General features: G+C 61.4%; 1 protein-coding gene across 5 annotated transcripts in view; it reads left to right on the top strand.

The window, feature by feature from the left end:
* Window positions 1–3,770: 3,770 nt before the first annotated feature.
* DLGAP4 (DLG associated protein 4) overlaps window positions 3,771–18,656 on the top strand; it is a 149,045-nt gene continuing 134,159 nt past the window's right edge. For 3 of the 5 annotated variants that reach the window (XM_030288825.4, XM_030288824.4, XM_030288823.4), the window contains exon 1: window positions 7,321–7,662. The gene's annotated coding sequence lies outside the window, so the exon portion shown is untranslated. Of the gene's footprint in view, window positions 3,842–7,319; window positions 7,663–18,656 lie in introns of those variants that run through there. The other 2 variants (XM_072917176.1, XM_030288822.4) reach the window with 2 other exon arrangements.

Raw genomic sequence — 18,656 nt, 5'->3', positions numbered from 1 at the left:
GGCTCCTCCCTGGCACAACCCCGGCTCATTCCCAGGCACTGGCACACTGGGGGATATTGCTGTGCCCCCCCAGCTGAGAACAGGGTACAAAATCCCAGGCTTTGAGGGGGGTGTGCAGATTTTGGGTGCATGGTTTTAATTAGAAATTGACATTTCTAAGCCTGTGGCTGCCAAGCAACGAGCATCCAGCAGCTGATCTCTGCTGTGAGATGGAGGGACCCGTGTTCCCAGCCTGGGGAAGGGCCAGCCTGTCCCTCCTGCACGGGCACTTAGCCCTGGGAGTGGGCAGTGGCTCTGAGTAGCACCCCAGGCAGAGAGATGAGCCAGGGCTCCATCCCCCCAGCGCTGCTGGAGCTGCAGAACTCAGTGCTCAGTTGGGTGGGGGTGAAATTCCCCAGCAGAGGAGTTGGGATGGTCCAAGCCTGCAGTCTGATCCCCCATGAAGGACCCCAGGATTCCCAGAGCTGAAGATCTGGCCCCTGGCTCAGGGGGCAAGCAGGAGTGGGGGGGCTGTGCTGCCACACCTGGAGCCATGGGGACGGGGCAGGACTTGGAGCACAGGGAGGTTTCTGCCATCCTGCTCTGGCCCCATCCTTACACAACAACCACCTTCCTGCTCATCTTCTCCCTCCAGAGGGATTCCTGCCTCACATCAGCCACTGTGCTCCTGGCACTACCCTGCCCTGGCACCTCCCCAGGGCGCTCTGGCCAGGCTGGCAGCACAGGGAGCACCTTCAGCCAGGCTCCAGGGACAAAGCCCTGCAAAGCTCAGGTACTCAGGGCCGTCCTACAGGGGCTGACAGGCACAGCAGGTCCCCCTGCCCTGTAGGGGCTCCCCAGCCCATGGCTGGGCTGTGCTCCGAGTGGGGCAGCACCCTGAGCTCCTGAGCTGTGCAGGGAAGACTGGAGCTGCCTAATTAATTTCCTTCTTCTTTTCTGGTGCAGGCTCATTTCTCACAGAGTATCGCTCAGAGCTGTGCAGAGCTCTGGCAGCTCTTGAGGGGCAGCTGGGCAGTGTCCAGCTGTGTCCTCATGCCCAGCTCATGGTTTCCTGCTGTAAAAACCTGCAAACATCCCACTGGAGCAGACTGGTGCCCTGTCTGCTCGTTCAGCAGTGGTTCATGGCAAACAGTCCCAAGGAAGTCTTTAAATACACTTAAAAGTTCTTCCCCCAGAGGTGCTGGGCACTGCCCAGGCTCCCCAGGGGCTGCCAGAGCTGCAGGAGGGTTTGGACAGCGCTGCCAGGGATTGTTGGGGTGTCTGTGCAGGGCCAGGAGTTGGATTGCTGGATCTGATCTGGTTCTGGTGGGTCCCTTGCAGCCCAGGACATTCCTGACTCTGCCCTGAGGGGAGGTCCTGGCTGCAGCAGGGGAGCTGCAATCCCTTCTTTGCTTCCTCCTGGGGCCTGACATGCCTGCAGATGCTCCTCTGCTCCCTAAGCACCTAATCTTCCTCCTGAGCCTTACTGAGCTCTTCCCTGCAGTTCTGTCCCATTACTCCTCACTGTTCCTCCCTAACCAGAGACAATCCAGCCCTGCTGTGCTCGCTCCTTGGCTCATCGTGGGTGGAACTGAACATTTCTCATGGGAGAGCTGGACTGGCTTCCATTTAGTCTCTCACCCTGCTGAGTATTCAGCCCTTGCTGTGCCCTATTTTGTTTGTTTTGTGTGTGCTCCAAGAATAGGGCACAGGACATTTTTTATTCCAAGATCTCATCAACTGGAGATGATGCATTTTGTCTGCATGGAACATATCTGTCCTCAGTAGGGCTGGTGGCCTCCAGACAGGGCAAGAGCCCCTTGATCTCCCCAGAGCTGCCCACAGAATAAACTGCTGTCTGTCCTCAGAGAGAATTTCCAACATTCAGCAGAGCCACATGGCCTAGAATAAGCCACTACCTGGTCAGGAGGAATTTTGGGACAAAGCCTAGCAGAGGCTGCTGTGACAGAGGTTCCTTCCTGTGGAACAGGCTTTGGAGGGGCTGCCACGTTGGACAAGGCAAGGGCAGAGGCACACTGAGGTTCTGGGCACCAGGCTGCATTAACAGGCTGCTACTCACCAGTGTTGGACTGCAGTGAGGAGCAGAAAGGGCAAGATTTGACTTGTGAGAGATTTATGGGCAGGAGAGCAAAGCAAAGCTCAGCTGTGCTCTGCCTGGTGGGGAGGAGTGGGATGTCTGCACCCACCAGGCACACATCCCTCATCTCTTACAGCCCACCTCAGATTTTCTGCCCTTCCGCCCCTCGGTGCTCTCCAGAAGTACCTGCAGCACCCTGAAGTGCAGAAGGTTGTGGGATCTCCCTGGAGAGTCTGGGGGGGCCAAGTGCTCAGCACACATCCCTGTTCCTGCCCCTCCATGAGGCTGGGAGCGCTGGGCCCTGCTCACCTGCAGTGCCCTCACCTGCCTTCACCCACCTCCTCCTTGTCTCCAGCTCCTGGGCCAGCCCTGGTTGTTTGTCCCACGGACCCAGCAGCCCCAGCAGTGCCTGGAGCATGCTCAGCACTGTGTGCATCCCTGGGCACTGCCTCCTTCCCCTCTCACCTTCCACCCCACAATTTTCCCCCAGTCCCTCCCCAGCTTCCTGGATGGAGCCAGACCCATCATTTCTCCTGCTGCCATTGAAGATGTGGCCCATTACAACCGAACCGGCCATTGGCACGTTTGACCCCCTCTGTCACCCCTGCAGACAGCAGCAGTGCAGTGCCAGGGGATCTGTTCCTGCCTCAGAGCAGAGTGACACCACAGCTGTCCTGTGGGCTGCAGAGCCACCCCCAGCTGAACCCTGTCATGCCAAAACTTGAACTAGAAGGGCCTTGGTGTGAGCAGGGGTGTCACACACCCTCAGTGCCCATGGAGCAAACCATAACACAGGGCCCCAGCCCCAGCCAACTCCTCAGCTCCAAACAGCTCCCCTGGGATTTGCTTCCATCTCCTCCTCCCTAAAGGACCCTGTTCCTCTTAGCCCTCCCACACAGCATCCTTCACAAGGGATGCAAGAGCCCCTGAGCTGTCAGCGCTCACCCTCTTGTGCTGTGCCCTGGTGGGACTCTCCTGGATCCCTCTGTTTCTCCTGGCAACGCCATCAGCTCCGTGCCACGGGGACAGCCCGATCACACCTCCCTCTGCTCTGCTCTGCTGTCCCCATGAGCAGTGCCAGGGCCCCTCAGGTTTGCAGCACAAACTCCTCTAAGCCTGGAGAAATCCCCTTGGACTGCTGCCCCATCTCCCAGGCCTCCTCTTCTCCACCTCCACCCTCACACTGTCCCTGCCTTCTGTCCCACCTGCTCAGCACAGTCCTGGCCCCGTGCTTCTCCCAAAGGTTTCAAAGCTCTCTGATTTTTCTTCTGCTCTCCACACATTCAGCCGTGCTTAGAAAGGCTTAGAAAGCCTCTCTGATGTCCTTCCCTCGTTTTCTACATGCTTCTGTCATCCATGCCTGCCTTTGGCCTGCCTCCCCGTCCTGCTGGGTGACCAGAGCCCGCTGTCCTGCAGCCCTGCCTGTCCCCTGTCCCCTCTGGCAGCTGTCGGTCCCCAGCACCCACCTGCTCCAGCCACCATCACTATGGTGACTCTCAGCTCCGCATGCCCTGCCAGACTCGTCTCTTCCTTCTCTCAAACCCCAGCCAGCCTGGCTGGTGCTCCCCGTGCAGGGACAGCCCCTCAGCCCAGTTCTAGTGCAGAGTCACTCACCCCAGCCCAAAGCTCTGATCCCCGTGAGGACACGTCCCCTTTGCTCTCTGCCCTGCAGGTCTCCATGAGGGACAGCCCTGGAGCCCGGAGGGACACACGGTGCTCAGGATGCTGAGTCTGGCCTAGTGCCCGAGCCCAGCAAGCTGAGAGGTACGGGACAGCCCTGGGGTGGCTTTGGGGACAGCCCTGGGGTGGCTTTGGGGACAGCCCCGGGGTGGCTTTGGGGATGGCCCCAGGGTGGCTTTGGGGATGGCCCCAGGGTGGCTTTGGGGATGGCCCCAGGGTGGCTTTGGGGATGGCCCCGGGGTGGCTTTGGGGACAGCCCCGGGGTGGCTTTGGGGATGGACCTGAGGTGGCTTTGGGGATGACCTCAGGGTGGCTTTGGGGATGACCCCAGGGTGGCTTTCGGGATGGCCCCAGGGTGGCTTTGGGGACGGCCCCAGGGTGGCTTTGGGGATGGCCCCAGGGTGGCTTTGGGAGTCCCGAGGGGGCCAGGGGGCACAGCCCCGGCTCTGTGCTGGTGGCCAAGGGGCAGTGGAGCTCCTGCAGGAGCACGCTGGGGAAGGGAAGCTGGGAGGGTGATTCAATGACAGCCCTCCCTCCATCTCCTGGAGAATCCGCAACACGCCCCTCGCAAAATAAAGTTATGAAATCTCCTGCCCATTGCCCATCCCTGCCATGTAGACGCTGCACTGCTCCACCTCGAGCTCAGCTACACCTGGGTCCCTCCTGTTGTCTCATCACTGCTGCCGGTGTGCCAGTTCCTCAGGCCAGCACTCCCCTGGGCTCAGGGACACTGCCATCGCACTGGGGCTGCCCTCAGCTCCACGGCCTGGCAGTGAGCCAGGGCTCACCACACCAGCTCCAGGAGAGATCATTTCCCCTCTGCCTCGAACTGTGTCACCCTCAATTCTCCCCGCTGGATCACCAGGAATGAGAACCATTTATCTTCACTTGGAGAAGCCTCTGTAGCTGCCTGTGGCTTCCCTGCAGGTGTCCAAGCCCCCTCTTGACTCCAATACAGCTGAGAAATGAGGCTTTGGGCTCTTTCACAGAAAAACCTCCCCAGCTGCCCTTCATTCATAGAATCCCAGAATTCCAGAATGATTTGGGCTGGAAGGAACCTCCAAGAACATCTTTGTTACAACCCCCTTGCCATGGGCAGGGACAGCTTCCACTATCCCAGGCTGCTCCAAGCCCCATCCAGCCTGGCCTTGGACACTTCCAGGGATCCAGGGGCAGCCACAGCTGCTCTGGGCACTCTGTGCCAGGGCCTCACCACTTTCACAGAGAGGAATTTATTCTTAAATATTATAAAATAACGTATTCCTAAATGTCTTCCTAAATTCCCTTCTTCTCTTTTTCCTGCACAGGGCCTTTGCTGCACTGGCTGCTGACTGAAAGCCCAGCAGGGGCTCCTGCAGCCTGCCAGGGCTGCTCCATGCCCCCGGCACTGCACCTGGCCCGGCCTGCCCAGGACACAGAGTGACTTTCCTGAGGAGCACCCAGACACTCCCGGTGAAATCAGCAGCACACACCATCACTCGTGCCTTCATTTCATGCCCTTTCAGCCACTTGGAACTGCCATGAGGTTCAGGAATAGGCAGGATGATGGCAAAGGCATTGCTCCTTACAGCCAAAAGGTTCCAGGCTGCCTGGTGGCCGTGCTGGGATCCCAACCCTCCATGTCCTTGGCAGGGCTGGGATGCCCTGTCCCCCTGGGTGCCCTTCAGCACTCACCCAGCTCCTGCTCTGGTTGTCCCAGTGCCTCTGCCCCCCGGGCTCCATCATGGACAAATAACCTGGAAAATTACAATTTAAGGGGAAAAAATGATACGTTTTGAAGCTGATAGGTTTTCGGGGGGCGGGGGGTGGGGTGGTGGCAGTATGAGGAAAAACTTCACTGCCCTGCAAAGGGAGCCAGGCACCCCTGGAACTTGGGAGAGGAAAATGCCAGGGTTGAGAAAGACTTTGGAGGGTGCAGAGAGCACTGTGGGGCTCGTTGTTCCTCTCTGCTGGGCCATTTCCCCTTAGGGATGATGTGAATGGTCAATTCTGTATTCAGGACTGGGAAGGCAGCTGCACTTTTGCTGAATCTGCTACAGGAAGGAAAAAAAATCTGTATATTTCCATTTTCCTTAGAGAATGAAGCCTCTCCCCCAGAAAGGCAGCTCTCCATTTGCAAAAGCACCAGGGCAAAGGGATGGGAAAATCCCCATGGTCGCTGCTCCCACACCGTGCTCACCCCTCAGGCCAGGCTTTAACACAGGCACAGGGACTGCAGAGGCGTTTCACAGAACCAACCGAGCATTCCTGCCTCTGGTCACCTCACTCCCACGGGGCAGCCCTGGCCAGGAATCCCAAAACAGCAAAACCCACGGATTCGCAATCACCTCTGAAACCAACACCCGGATCAATACCTGGATCGCCCGAGGTCAGGCTGGGAATCCCTGGCAGAGGGAAGGAAATCCCAGAGCTCCTGCTCTCTGTCCTGCCTGGACCCATGAAAGCTCCTCACCTGCCCTGCACAAAGCTCTACGGGCAGCCAGAGAGAGAAGGTGTTCCCCAAACAGGCTCCTCAGCCCTCCCAAGGACAGGACTCTGTGCTCTGGGCATGGCAATGCCATCCCAGCCTGGCAATGCCATCCTGGCATGAGAATGCCATCCCACCAGGAGTAAAGCACCCCAAGATCCCAGAGCGTGTCAGGAGCAGGCACTGCCCTGCAGCCCAGTGCTGGCAAGGTCACCCCCAGTCCATGGCAAGGTCACCCCTAATCCATGACAAGGTCACCCCCAGCCCATGGCAAGGTCACCCCCAGCCCATGGCAAGGTCACCCCCAGCCCATGACAAGGTCACCCCCAGCCCATGACAAGGTCACTCTCAATCCATGGCAAGGTCACCCCCAGCCCATGACAAGGTCTCCCCCAGTCCATTGGAAGGAAGACACACGTGCACCAGAGTGACCAAAAGCCCTGAGCAGAAAGGAGCAGGAAGTGAACAGTTGAGCCTAATTTGTGCGAGGTTGTAAATGAATTTCACTGTGGCAGATGGTCAGTGGATTATTTTCCAGAGGGTTAGGCAAGACCCAGATTAGGAAAAGCTGAGAAATTTTGATGTGGCGTGCAGGACCTTATCCTGGGGCTCAGGACCCCGGTGCGTTTGAGGGGGTCTTGACTGTGTGTGAGGGTCAAGGGGCCCCGTCTGAGCAAAGCTGGGCTCTGCAAAAAGGGCAGGTATGGGGCCAAGAGCGCAGCCCCCAAACACCAGGTTGGCAACACCGCCAAAAAGTGCTCCCCGAGCTTTCCATGTCCTTAAAGCAAAGCTCCTGGCTGGGAAGTTGGTGTCCCCCGTCTGGGTCAGCCCCGTCTCGGTGGGGACATCTGAGTTGTGCAGGGGGGCCGTGCCCACCCCCGCAGCCCCCGGGCCCGGCTGGGCATCCCCGGGAGCCGGGCTGGGGCTGCCGTGCCGGGCTGGGCGGGGGGTGCTGCGCCGGCCCCGCTCCGCTCCCTGCCCTGATTTCCTGCTGGAAATCCCAGAGTCTTCTCCAGATCCAGCTCTGGTTTTGGGGGCAGCCATCTCCCTCTCCCTCTTTCCTCTTCCCTCCTTCTGCTTTCCTTCCTCCTCCTCTCCCTCCCTCCTCTCCGCACTGTGCTCTCCGGGGGCTCTGGGTACCGCTGCAGCATCGCCAGCCCCCTCCATGCGGGCGGCTGGGGCGCGGGGCGGAAGGGGAGGGCTGCGGGGGCCAAGCTGAATGAATGGGCATCGCCTCGGTGCCGCTCGAGCCTCCGCATAGGGGCGAGGCGGCCGCACCGCGCCGCGGGCAGGGGGGCAGCGGGGCCGGCCAGCGGCCGGGGCCGGGGCCGGGGCCGGGCCGGGCCGGGCCGAGCCGAGCCGGGCCCCCCGCCCAGCCCGCCGGGGCGCTGCGAGCAGCGGGCGCTGCCCCGCCGCGGGACCCGCACGGCCGGGCCAGGTGAGCGGGGGCTGCGGGGCGGGAGGGCGGTGCGGGGCCGGGGTACGGACGGTGCGGGATGGAGGGATGGACGGTGCGGGATGGAGGGATGGACGGTGCGGGATGGAGGGCTGAGGGGTGCGGGAAGGGGCCGGCTGGTGCGGCAGGGATGGCCGGGCGGTGCGGGCTGTGCGGCCGGACGGTGCGGGAGGGATGGCCGGACGGTGCGGGAGGGACAGCCGGACGGAGCGCGGTGTGCGGCCGGACGGTGCGGGAAGGAGCTGGCTGGTGCAGGGCTGGGCTGGCTGGTGCGGGAACGGGCAACAAGGAGTTAAGTGGCTGCGGAGCAACCGGGCTCGGAGCGTGTGAGTGTGTGTGTGTGTGTGTGTGTGAGAGAGATCCCGCACCCCGGGGGCGTGGCTCAGCCCACCCCACGCGTGTCCGTGCGGGGCAGCGGGCGGCCGGCTGCCGCTGCGGGCTGCGGCGTGGCGGGGCCGCGGCTGCGCGGGGGTGCGGGAGCCACGGCAGGGCCCGGCCCCGCCGCTGCCTCGCTGCTCCCGCATCGCAAATATCACCAATGTGTGCGTGTGCGGGAACCCCCGGCCCGGCGCCTGTGCGGGGACCCGCTGCGGAGCCGCGCCGGCTGCGGGAGCCCAGAGCCGGGGTCGAGCTGCGGGGCTGCGGGTGGCCCCGATTCCCGGTGCGTGCCCTCCGCAGCGAACCGGGGCGGGGGAGCGGCCCCAGCCCGGGCGGGCGGGTGTGCACGGCCTGCGGCTGCGTGTGCTCCATTCAGGGTGCGTGTGTTCCCCTTGGATGTGCGTGTGTTCCCCTTGGATGTGCGTGTGTTCCCCTTGGATGTACGTGTGTTCCCCTTGGATGTGCGTGTGCTCCACTCTGGGTGTCTGTACACCTCTTGGATGTGCGTGTGTTCCCCTTGGATGTGCGTGTGTTCCCCTTGGATATGTGTGTGTGTTCCCCGTGGATGTGTGTGTTCCCCTTGGATATGTGTGTGTTCCCCTTGGATGTGCATGTGTTCCTCTTGGATGTGTGTGTGTTCCCCTTGGATGCGTGTGTGTTCCCTTTGGATGTGCGTGTGTTCCCCTTGGATGTGTGTGTGCTCCACTCTGGGTGTCTGTGCACCTCTTGGATGTGCGTGTGTTCCCCGTGGATGTGCGTGTGTTCCCCTTGGATGTGCGTGTGTTCCCCTCAGATATGTGTGTGCTCTCCTTGGATGTGCGTTGTTTGCCCCTCTGGGGTTTGTGTGCCCCTCTGGGGGTGTGTGTCACACACACGCGTGTGCAGAGGTTGCTGGGGGATGTCCCTGCGGGTGTGTAGGGCGTGGGGCTGGAGGTGTGTGCCAGGGAGGGCACGGTGCTGATGGAGGGAGCGGGCACACGTGGGGAGCTGTGTGAGCACAGGCTGCCCGCTCCCACCGGGCCCAGCCTGACTGCAGCCATGGTGGTCTCTGGGCACCGGTCCCCATGTCACGAGTGGGCACTGGCACTGAGCATGGCCCTGGCCTGTGTTAGCTGTGCCTGGGATGTGCCCTGTCCTTCCCCCGGGCCGGGGTGGTTTGCAGTGTGCAGGCAGTGCAGTGTGCGGGCAGAGCTGCCCGACCTTCACCCCTCTGCCCGACCCTCACCCTCCTCCCAGCGGGTTTTCCCATGTAAAAGTGCTCCAGAGCCAGTGGGGCTGTGGGCAGTGGAGCTGGCAGGGAATGGAGCTGGCTGGCCGCGAGTGGCAGCACCTGGCAGGTCAGTGCCTGCTGTCCCTGTCCCCGTGTGCCACCCTGGTGCCTCTCCAGCTGCACCAGGGGCCGGGATCGGTCCCAGGGTTGTGGTTGGGTCATTGTGCTACCACCAGACTTTTGCAGGGGCAGACAAATGTCCCCTCCCCATGCCAGTCTCCGCCACGTGCCAGTCCCCTCCAGGAGAGAGGACATAACAAACTCTGCTCTGGGCCTTTGCCGTCACGCTCTCGGAGGCTCCGCTCCAGGATGAGGCCCGGGCAGAGCCTTGTTGCCATCATTTCCACTGGAGCTTGGCACCAGCACGCCTTTGAGGAGCAGAGCCTTGCTGACCCTCCTGGCCCCGTGGCTGATGTGGGGCCAGCACCCGCGGTGCCAGGAGCAGCCGTGTCCGTGCAGAGGCGTGGGGCTGGCATTCCACAGGACCTGGGCAGCTTGGAGCATTTCCTGCAAAATGGACTCTCAGAGCCTCGTGAATCCACCTCCACTGTTTCTCTGAGGAAGCAGAGCACAGAGCCAGCCCAGGGGCTTCTTGCAGGAGGCTGTCACCTGGTAGGAGCTGCCACTCCTGCTCTGGGACACGGGGCTGCCGTTTGTGCTGGCAGGAAAATGGGGTTTTTCCAGCTGTAGGCTTGGCAGATGTGGCTCCGGTGTCTGCAGCAGCCCGGCTCCCTCGCTCCTCTCCGTGTCCATGACGCACGGTACGGTTGGAAGCGTGGCTGTGAGTGGTGAGGAACAGAGCAGCTCCAGGGAAACGTGCCACTCTGCAGCAGGAGACTCCTGCACCTTCCCACACTCTCATGCTGGGCCCAATATCACCCTCGGAGCATCAACATCTGGCGAGCCAGAAAAAAAAATGTAAATCGAATAACCATCAGGAGTAATTGGAGACCCGTTTGGAAATTGGTTTGCTACCTGCATGCCTCCCAGGCAAGCTTTTCCCTGTTAACCATTGTGCATCTTTGCATGAAAAACGAGGCTTTATTTCCAGCCTGGGTAGCGGCAGCGCAGCAGGATGGGGATGAGCACGCTGTGTCCCCTCTAATCTGCCCACAATCAGCACCGAGCGCTGCTGCCACGCCGCAGAGATGGAGAGCCCTGGATCCAGATGGCAGCTGCCTGCCCGCATCCTCCCGGTGCCATCCGCAGCGCAGGGCAGCAGCGCAGGGCAGCGGGGCAGGGCAGCGGGGCAGGGGCAGCCCGCCAGGACGGGCCCTGGCAGGGCTCTGTCCCCGACAGCCACCTGCGTCCCCCGCTCACTGCCCGCCTCAGGGGGCCGCCAGCCCCGGGCACGGCAGCGCTGGGCTGCCAGGAGCTGGGATGGCTCCGTTTGCTCCTGGATGGGCTTCAAGGAGCTGGTTCGGAGCTCGGCGGGGATTTTCTTGCCGTTTCCAGAGGAATCCTGCCCAGGATCCACAGCTGGGCAGCCCCCAGCTGCAGCCCCACAGCCCCTCTGGGAGGGAGGGGGGTGTGCTGGGCAGCCGGGGCAGGCTGAGCACTGAGAGGGCCTCTGGTCACACTCACTGAGGCAAAGGGGCTGCAGGAGATCTCAGGCTGTCACCAGGGTGGTCAGGGGCAGTCATTTTGGGCACTGAGGCTGCTTTGTTATTCTCTTTTTGGGGGTGTGTTAGCTCTGTGCAGAATAAACAGAGGTGAAGGCTCTGCTCAGGTCTGTGAGGGAAGCCCTTGGCTCAAGGTTTGAGGTGCTGAAAGCTGTGTCCTTACAGCAGAGTTTGGCTGAAGCCACACTCCAGGGGCTGGCACCAAGCTCCTGCAGCTCAGGCTTGGCCTGTGCTGCTCTCCATGGCAGGGTGTGCAGATGTCTGTGTTCCTCACCTCGTACCTGCCCACTGCTCTGCTCTGGGAGGTCCCTTGGGTCCCTCTGTGGGCACAGACTGTGGCTACACCAACCATGCAGCTCCCAGTGGACACTGCTGTGGGCTCTGTGTGGGACTCCCTGGTTTGGGGGTGCAGGAGGAGGTCCTGAGCCTCTTCTTGCTGCAGAGATGTTGTAAAGGGAAGGTTCCCACCATGCTGAGCCCTCCTGTGCTAGCGCTGGCTCTGCTCAGGAAGGCTCCCATGGATGTCAGGCTTTCCTGTGCCTGTCTGGTGGCTCTGGACCATGGGCTGTCAGGAAAATTGTCTTTCCTGAGAGCTTTGCCCAGATGAGGCCTGGCTGCAGCTCTTGGCCAGGAAAGCAAAGCTGCTGCAAGGAGGCACAGCACAGCTGCCAGAGCTGTGTGGAGATCTCGTGGCCGAGGGTTGGAACTAGATGATATTTAAGATGCCTTCCTACACAAACCAATCTGTGATCCCATGATTCTGTGGTCTTGGTGGGTTTATGCCCTCTGGGGGAGAATGGGATGGGGGCCAAAGGGACAGACAGCCCCAAACCCACACTGTGCTGGCTGTGGGATGGTTTAGATGTTCCTGGGCCTGGCTTCTGTAGTCCCTGGGATATGTGGACCCTTTGCACATCTCTTGATCAGCTCTCAAAGGGAAGGACCCCATTTCCTCAGGCCTCCAACAACTGCCTTCGGGTTTGGTGTCCCCTGTGTCTCCCATGCTGTCCATAGGGCTGCTGCTCTCTGAGAGCTGAGCTCCCTGCAGGAGCTCTGAGGTGGCACTTGTGCTCAGGAGGAGTGGTGAGCCCTGTGATGAGCATCATGAGAGTCCCCTTACGTCACGTATTTAATATCCCAATCCCTGAGCTGTTTGTCTCCATGTGTCTCCACAGGACAGGGACCACCCACACCATTTTCGCTGGCAGGTGACAGACAGGTGACAACACTGGGCTCCAGTCATTCCGGGGGAGGGGCTGAACAGCCTGCCTGGGGGCAGGGAGGCTTGGGTTACCTCCCCACTGCTTCCCTCTCAGCCAGGCTGAAGGATTTTCTTCACCCAGTGTCAGGGCCTTGGTAGAGAGAGGAGCGGGTGCTGGAGGTGTCACTGATTCCTCACATTGGTCCTGGGCTGGCCCAGCTGATGGCCAGGAGTCCACAGGGAGCAGCTTCCCTCTGCTGAGAGAGCTGGGAGGTGCCTGCAGCGAGTGTCCCTGGGGTGTTCAGGGCATCCCCTCGTGCTCTGAGGAGCCTCTGGTGGTACCTGCTGTGGTGTGAGAGCCCCCTCTGTGCCTGGGCTCCCTGTGGGGAGGCAGAGATGAGCTGGTTGTGTGTCAGAGCAGAGTCCTCGGCTGCAGCCACGGGGACCCTCACCCTCAGAGTGCCAGTGCTTCTTCCCCCATTCCCTCACCCCCGTGCTCCTGGGCTCAGCCCCGTGCCCCGTGTGCTGCCCAGATCTTGCCCTGTGCCCACTGACCACAGGCCGGGGTGGCACAGCTCTGCCGAGCTCTGCTGGCCCTCACTCTCAGGCTGAGCCTTCCTGGGGTGGGCAGGGCTGTCGGGCAGCACAACAGCACCCACGGTATTTATGGGCCAAACTCAGGGCAGCAGGCTCGGCGTGTGTCACAGCAGAGAGGCTTCAGTGGCTCTCACTTAGGAGCAGAGGTGAGGCCCCCTCGCTGCATGCCTTGACCCATTCATCCTCCCTGCGCTGGAGCTGGGGTGGCTGTTCTGGGGTTTTGGCTGCTCTGGGGCTTTGGCTGCTCTGGGGCTCCGGCTGCTCTGGGGCTTTGGCTGCTCTGGGGCTTTGGCTGCTCTGGGGCTTTGGCTGTTCTGGGGTTTTGGCTGTTCTGGGGCTTTGGCTGTTCTGGGGCTTTGGCTGCTCTGGGGCTTTGGCTGCTCTGGGGCTCTGGCTGGGGTGCCGTGGGCTTGGGCAAGTCCTGGGCATGGGCACCACAGCCAGGTGGGACAGGGACCTGCTGCCTTCCCCCCGGATCACCTCTCTCCTGGGCGGAGCTGCTGGGGCAGCCGGGGCTCAGGGCTGAGGTTAGGCCTGACCAGGTGATGGACAAGGTCCTTTGTCCAGTGATTTTCTTGTTCTGAACAGTTTGACGCAATTTTCTGAACAATCAGAAAGGGCTGGTCTGGCATTTTCTGAATATCCCAGCCTCCTTCAGTCTCAGCTGGGCACTGCTGCTAGTCTGGGCAGAGCTCAAGGCCCATGGCAGTGGTGGGAGGCCCCAGGTTTCAGCTGGCTGCAGAATAGGGCAGTTCTCAGCTGTCCCCTCACAGCCACTGGAACCATTCCTGCCCTACCTGCCTGCTGTGGGACAGCCTCTGGGATGGGAACACGGATCTGATGGCAGGCCAGGCTTTGGGCTGTGCTTTCCAGGCAGGGCGCTGGATGTATGGAGGGACATTGGCAGCACAGAGCTGTGTCCTGCCCTGCTCAGCAGTGACACTCCCTGAGGGGGAGCTGCTCATGGAAGGGACGATGCCCCCAAAGTTGTGTGCCCTGCACGAGGAGGCAGCAGGGATGGGCAGGGATGGGCAGGAATGGGCAGGGATGGGGCACCAAGCTCGCCATGAGCTCCTCAGTCCTTTCCTGGCACTGGGCAGGCTCAGGAATCCTGTTCCAGCCTGAGCTGGGGCTGTGAGCAGGGGACAGCAGCCCCCAGGGGATCCATGGAGGTCCCCTGTGTGACTTGGGGACAGAAGGCTGCTGCACATTGGGGCTCCCCAGGTTTGGGGCCCCAAGGAATGGAGTGAGCCCTCAGAGCTGCAGGAGCTTCTGCCCATGTGCCCCTGTCACCTTATGGCTCCTGGGCTGTGCTTGGAGCTGCGAGTGGGATGGAAACCTTCCCCTCAGTGCCCCCGTGAGGAGTGGGCAGCTCTGGGGCTGCTGCTGTGGCTCCCTGCAGCCCCTGGCCACGCTTCCCACAGGCACAGCAGCCAGGCCTTGCCGAGACAGCTCTGGAACTGGGAACGCTGATGTGGAGAAGAACGCTCTTCCCACACAGCCCAGCCTGTCCTCCCCTCTCCCTCCTCCCTCCAGGGCTGCTGTGAGGAGCTGCAGCTCGCTGCCCTGCAGGACGGGCACACCTGAGCTCCAGTGGTGCCATGGTGCCCACGGTGCCCTTTCCCCCTTGGGGAAGGGGCTGTGGGGGGACTGGGGCGATGGGCTGCGCTCCTGCGGGCTGCCAGACCCGGCTCCTGCCCTCCACCCTTCCAGCCCCTCTCAGGAGGGACCATTCTGCCTGCTCCTCCTCCTCCTTTGCCACTTCATTCATGAGTCTCTTTGCACTAAGAAGTCGTGATAGCTGCTGGGGGACCTGGGAGGGCTGTGGGGAGCAGCGGGGAGGCCACAGCCCACTCCCGGGGTTTGGGATGGTGGCACTGGGCTTGGGGTGCTGTGGGGCCGCCTTGGTGCTGGCACAGCACGAGGGGCTGGGGGGAGAGAGAGGAGGCAGAGAAAGCAGCTTGGGGCTGCTGCAGCTGTGGTTCTGTCCCATTTCTGCCATCCACGGTGCTCCTCACCTGCTGCACAGCTCCTCCTTTGGGGCTGCCGTGGGCAGAGGGTGCCCACTGATGGGCTGTGGATCCCACAGGAGGTTCCCATGGCCCTGGTGGCCTTCAGATGCCACGGGCTGCATGTGGCTGAGCGTGGGGGTCCTGGGCAGCCCCAGCACGTGCCCGCTGGCAGCAGCAGTGTGACACCTACACGTGGTGCCTCACCAAAGAAGCTGGACTTTGCAAACACGTTCTGTGGGCATTGCTTTAATTTCCCAGCGTCTCAACACTCTCCCAAAGCTGAGAAGCTGAGATGGTTTCTCCTCTGCGGGGAGGGAGGCTCCTGTTGTCGCACTCTCACATACGCACGCATCACACACTCACTGAGACTCTGATTCCTCTCCCTTCCCACTTTCCTCCTCCAAATGACTTCAAACACTTTATGAAAATGTTATTTTCTCTCAAACTGTTGCCTTTCTGCCTTGCTCTCCTGAGAAGCCTGGGCTCCCAGTGTGCAGGGGTAGTGATGGCCCTTCAGAAGGGGGAAGGTGCTGGGGGGGCTGAGCTGTGCTGGGGGAGAGCACCAAACCTGCCTGTACATCTAGTGGGGCTCATCTGATCCTTCAGAGTTGCTCTGGATTGAATCACTGAATCCCAGAATGGGATTGAAGGGTTGAAAGGAACTCACAGACCACAGAGCCCCTTCCATCTGCCTGCCACGGGCAGGGACACCTTCCAATAGATCAGGCTGCTCCAAGCCCCATCCCTCCTGGCCTCGGACACTTCCAGGGATGGGGCACCCACAGCCTCCTCTGGGCACCCTGTGCCAGGGCCTCCCCACCCTCACAGGGAAGCATTTTTTCCAAAAATGCAGTGCAATAGAGCAAACCCCTCCTGCAGGGCAGTGCAGTGAGGAACAGCTCAGAGGCGCTCTCCACGCTGTGTGGGGGTCCTGTTCTCCAGGAGCACGTAGGAAGATGCCCCCAGCCCCGTGGCAGCTGAGTTCCCAGGCAGGGGCTGTTTGCCGTGCCCAGGGCAGGCTGGGGAGCTGCAGAGAGCCCCTCTGCTGCCCGAGCAGCCCATGGGCAGGGCTGGCCAGGCTGGGGAGCTGCAGAGAGCCCCTCTGCTGCCAGAGCAGCCCATAGGCAGGGCTGGCCAGGCTGGGGAGCTGCAGAGAACCCCTCTGCTGCCGGTGGCAGGGGCTGACTCACGGCGCTCTCCAGTCACAAGCAGATGGATGATTTGATCACCTAGCAACCAAAATAAGTCTTGGATTAAACCATCATCCCCCCGGGTGGCAGGGGCCAGGCAGCCCCCAGGCACTCCCCAGCCCCTGGGCTTCCCTGAGAGGGGCTCAGGGCTCTCTCCTGGCAGCCCTGGGGGCAGGACCATGCCTGCCTCCCACACCAGGGCTCAGCTGGGTGCAGGGAGCGAGGGGGTCCTCCAGGAGCAGCTCCCAGGGAGGTCCAAGGGGCATCTCCAAGCATACACAGAGGGACCAGGTCTCTGGCACCCTTTGGACAGGCTGCTGATGTTCTGGAGCATCCGGAGATCCTCTGTCAGGAGAGACAGGCTTGTGCCAGGACCTCCAGAGTGAAGTTTCTGGGAGATTGAACACAGAGAACTTTGAATGGGATCTACTGCCCCCTTGCCCCCCCTCCACCACCAGATCTGAGCGTCCTTGGCTCCAGCCCAGTCCCTTCCCTGGTACTGTCCAAGCCACAGAATGATCCCAGCAGAGTGTGTTCATTGCAGTTGTTCCATCACAGGCAGGAGGGTTTTGCTCCTGGCAGAGCCCTGGTGCTGCCTGAGGTGCCAAATACCTCCTGATGGCTCCACCCACCTCCAGAGGATCTTGGCACAAGGCTGCTCTCCATGCCCCATCCCTGGAAGCAGCCACGGTGAGGTTGGATGGGGCTTGGAGCAGCCTGGCACAGTGGGAGGTGTCCCTGCCCATGGCAGGGTGGCACTGGATGGGCTTCAAGGTCCCTTCCAACCCAAACCATTCCAGGATTCTGTGATCCTACCACAGCCCTGAGGGGGATAGGCCCTCCTGGGGCAGGGGCTGAGCTGAGCTGGAAAGTGAATGCTGGGCAGGGAGAGGGGCAGGAGGAGGTGTGAGGGCACTGTCAGGTTTAGGGTGCCCGTGGCACCCATTTGGAGCTGGGGGTCCCTGTGCTACAGAGCCCTTTGTGTCTGCAGCAGGGGTGGTGTGGGAGGTGGGGCAGTGGGGACACGCCTGCCTGGCCACGAGCTCCAGTGTCCTGTGGGAGGGCAGGGCTGGGCTGCTCCTGGCCCCATGGCACCACTGCGGTGTTGGGACCTTGTGGCACTGCGGGGTCACTCCCAGCCTGTGGGGGTCCCAGTGTGAGCACCCAGGGTGTGCAGGGTGGGATGGAGAGCAGCAGTTCACCCCAAGTGCCCCAGAGCCAGTGCTCCATCCAGGCTGTGCCCGCTCCCTCCTGCACCATCCTGGTGCCAGGGCTGGTGCCAGCGCGGCGCTGCCGGCCCCGAGGAGGGCTCAGGAAATAGGGCAGCCCCGGTGCCAGCTGCTCTTTGTGGGACACAGCTGATATAATTAGATGGGACGCCCTGTTCCGTGCCCCGCAGCCCTACTTTGGTGGCACTGCTCGTCCCAGCCAAGGTGAGCCCTGCCTGGCTCCTCCTCGCTGGCTCCTGCCTGGGGCCACGGGTCCTCTCCTCTGCTGGGCTTTGGTGGCTTTGGGACACCCTGTGACCTGCAGGAGAGAGTCAGGGAGGGGGTGGTGGGAGCTGGGTCAGACACTCATCCCACCTGGGCTCATCCCACTTCCCTGCCAGGATTGAAAGGGTTGAAAGGACCTCACAGACCACCCAGCCCCATCTGCCTGCCCTGGGCAGGGACACCTTCCAGGAGATCAGGCTCCTCCAAGCCCCTCCATCCTGATCTTGGACACTTCCAGCAAAGGGGCACCCACAGCTTTCTCTGGGCACCCTGTGCCAGGGCCTCAGCATCCTCACAGGGAAGAATTCTTTCCAAAAATGCAGTGCAATAGAGCAAACCCCTCCTGCAGGGCAGTGCAGTGAGGACACAGCTCAGAGGTGCTCCGAATGCAGTGCCTGCACAGCTGCAGGACATGGGACTGTCTTGGAGCCAAAGCCCCACAAGCAATTCAGGGACTGGAGGGATCACTCTGAGTCAGGCTTTAACATCAACAGAGAACACCCCAAACTGCATCAGCCCTGTTCCATCCATCCTGGTGTTCAGGAATGCCCATGCCTGAGGCACCAGCATGGCTGTGCATCTCTGCTCCAGAGCATCCCACACGTCCCGGCCTGGATCCTCCAGGACTGCTCATCCCCATGAGGATGAGCTGTAGCTGTTTGGGAATTACCAGCTGGAGCTGTCAGGTGGGTTTAGGTTGGATCTCAGGGAAAGGTTCTCCCCCCAGAGGTGCTGGCACTGCCCCAGGGGATGGGCACAGCCCAAAGGCTGCCAGGAGCCTTTGGCCAGCGCTGCCAGGGGTGCCCAGGGTGGGGTTGTTGGGGTGTCAGGGCAGGGCCAGGGGTTGGACTCATGATCCCTGTGGGTGCCTTCCAACTCAGGATATTCCATGGTTCTGTAGGAACTCCTGCTTTGTGAGTCATCAGATCCATCAAACCCAGCCATTTTTGCCCCTGCCAAGAAGGCAGAATGTGTTTGGCATCCCCATTCCTCCAGCCACTCCCACAGGGATGGGCTCAGACCAGCCAGGTCCATCAGGATCTCCCTGCCAGGTTCCATCGTGGGCTGGGGTGGGTCTCTGGGTGCTCCAGGAGATCCCATGGCCCGTGGCAGGGGCAGACAAAGGTACATTTCGGGGAAAGCTAAGAGGAATTTTATTTCCACAAACATCTGCTTACACTGAGCTACTGGTTTCCCCTGGGCTGGGAAGCTG

This window comes from Taeniopygia guttata, chromosome 20, assembly GCF_048771995.1.
Source record: "Taeniopygia guttata chromosome 20, bTaeGut7.mat, whole genome shotgun sequence".
Classification (NCBI taxonomy): domain Eukaryota; kingdom Metazoa; phylum Chordata; class Aves; order Passeriformes; family Estrildidae; genus Taeniopygia; species Taeniopygia guttata.
The sequence above is the reverse complement of the archived record's forward strand: the minus strand, read 5'-3'. Positions and strand labels throughout refer to the sequence as shown.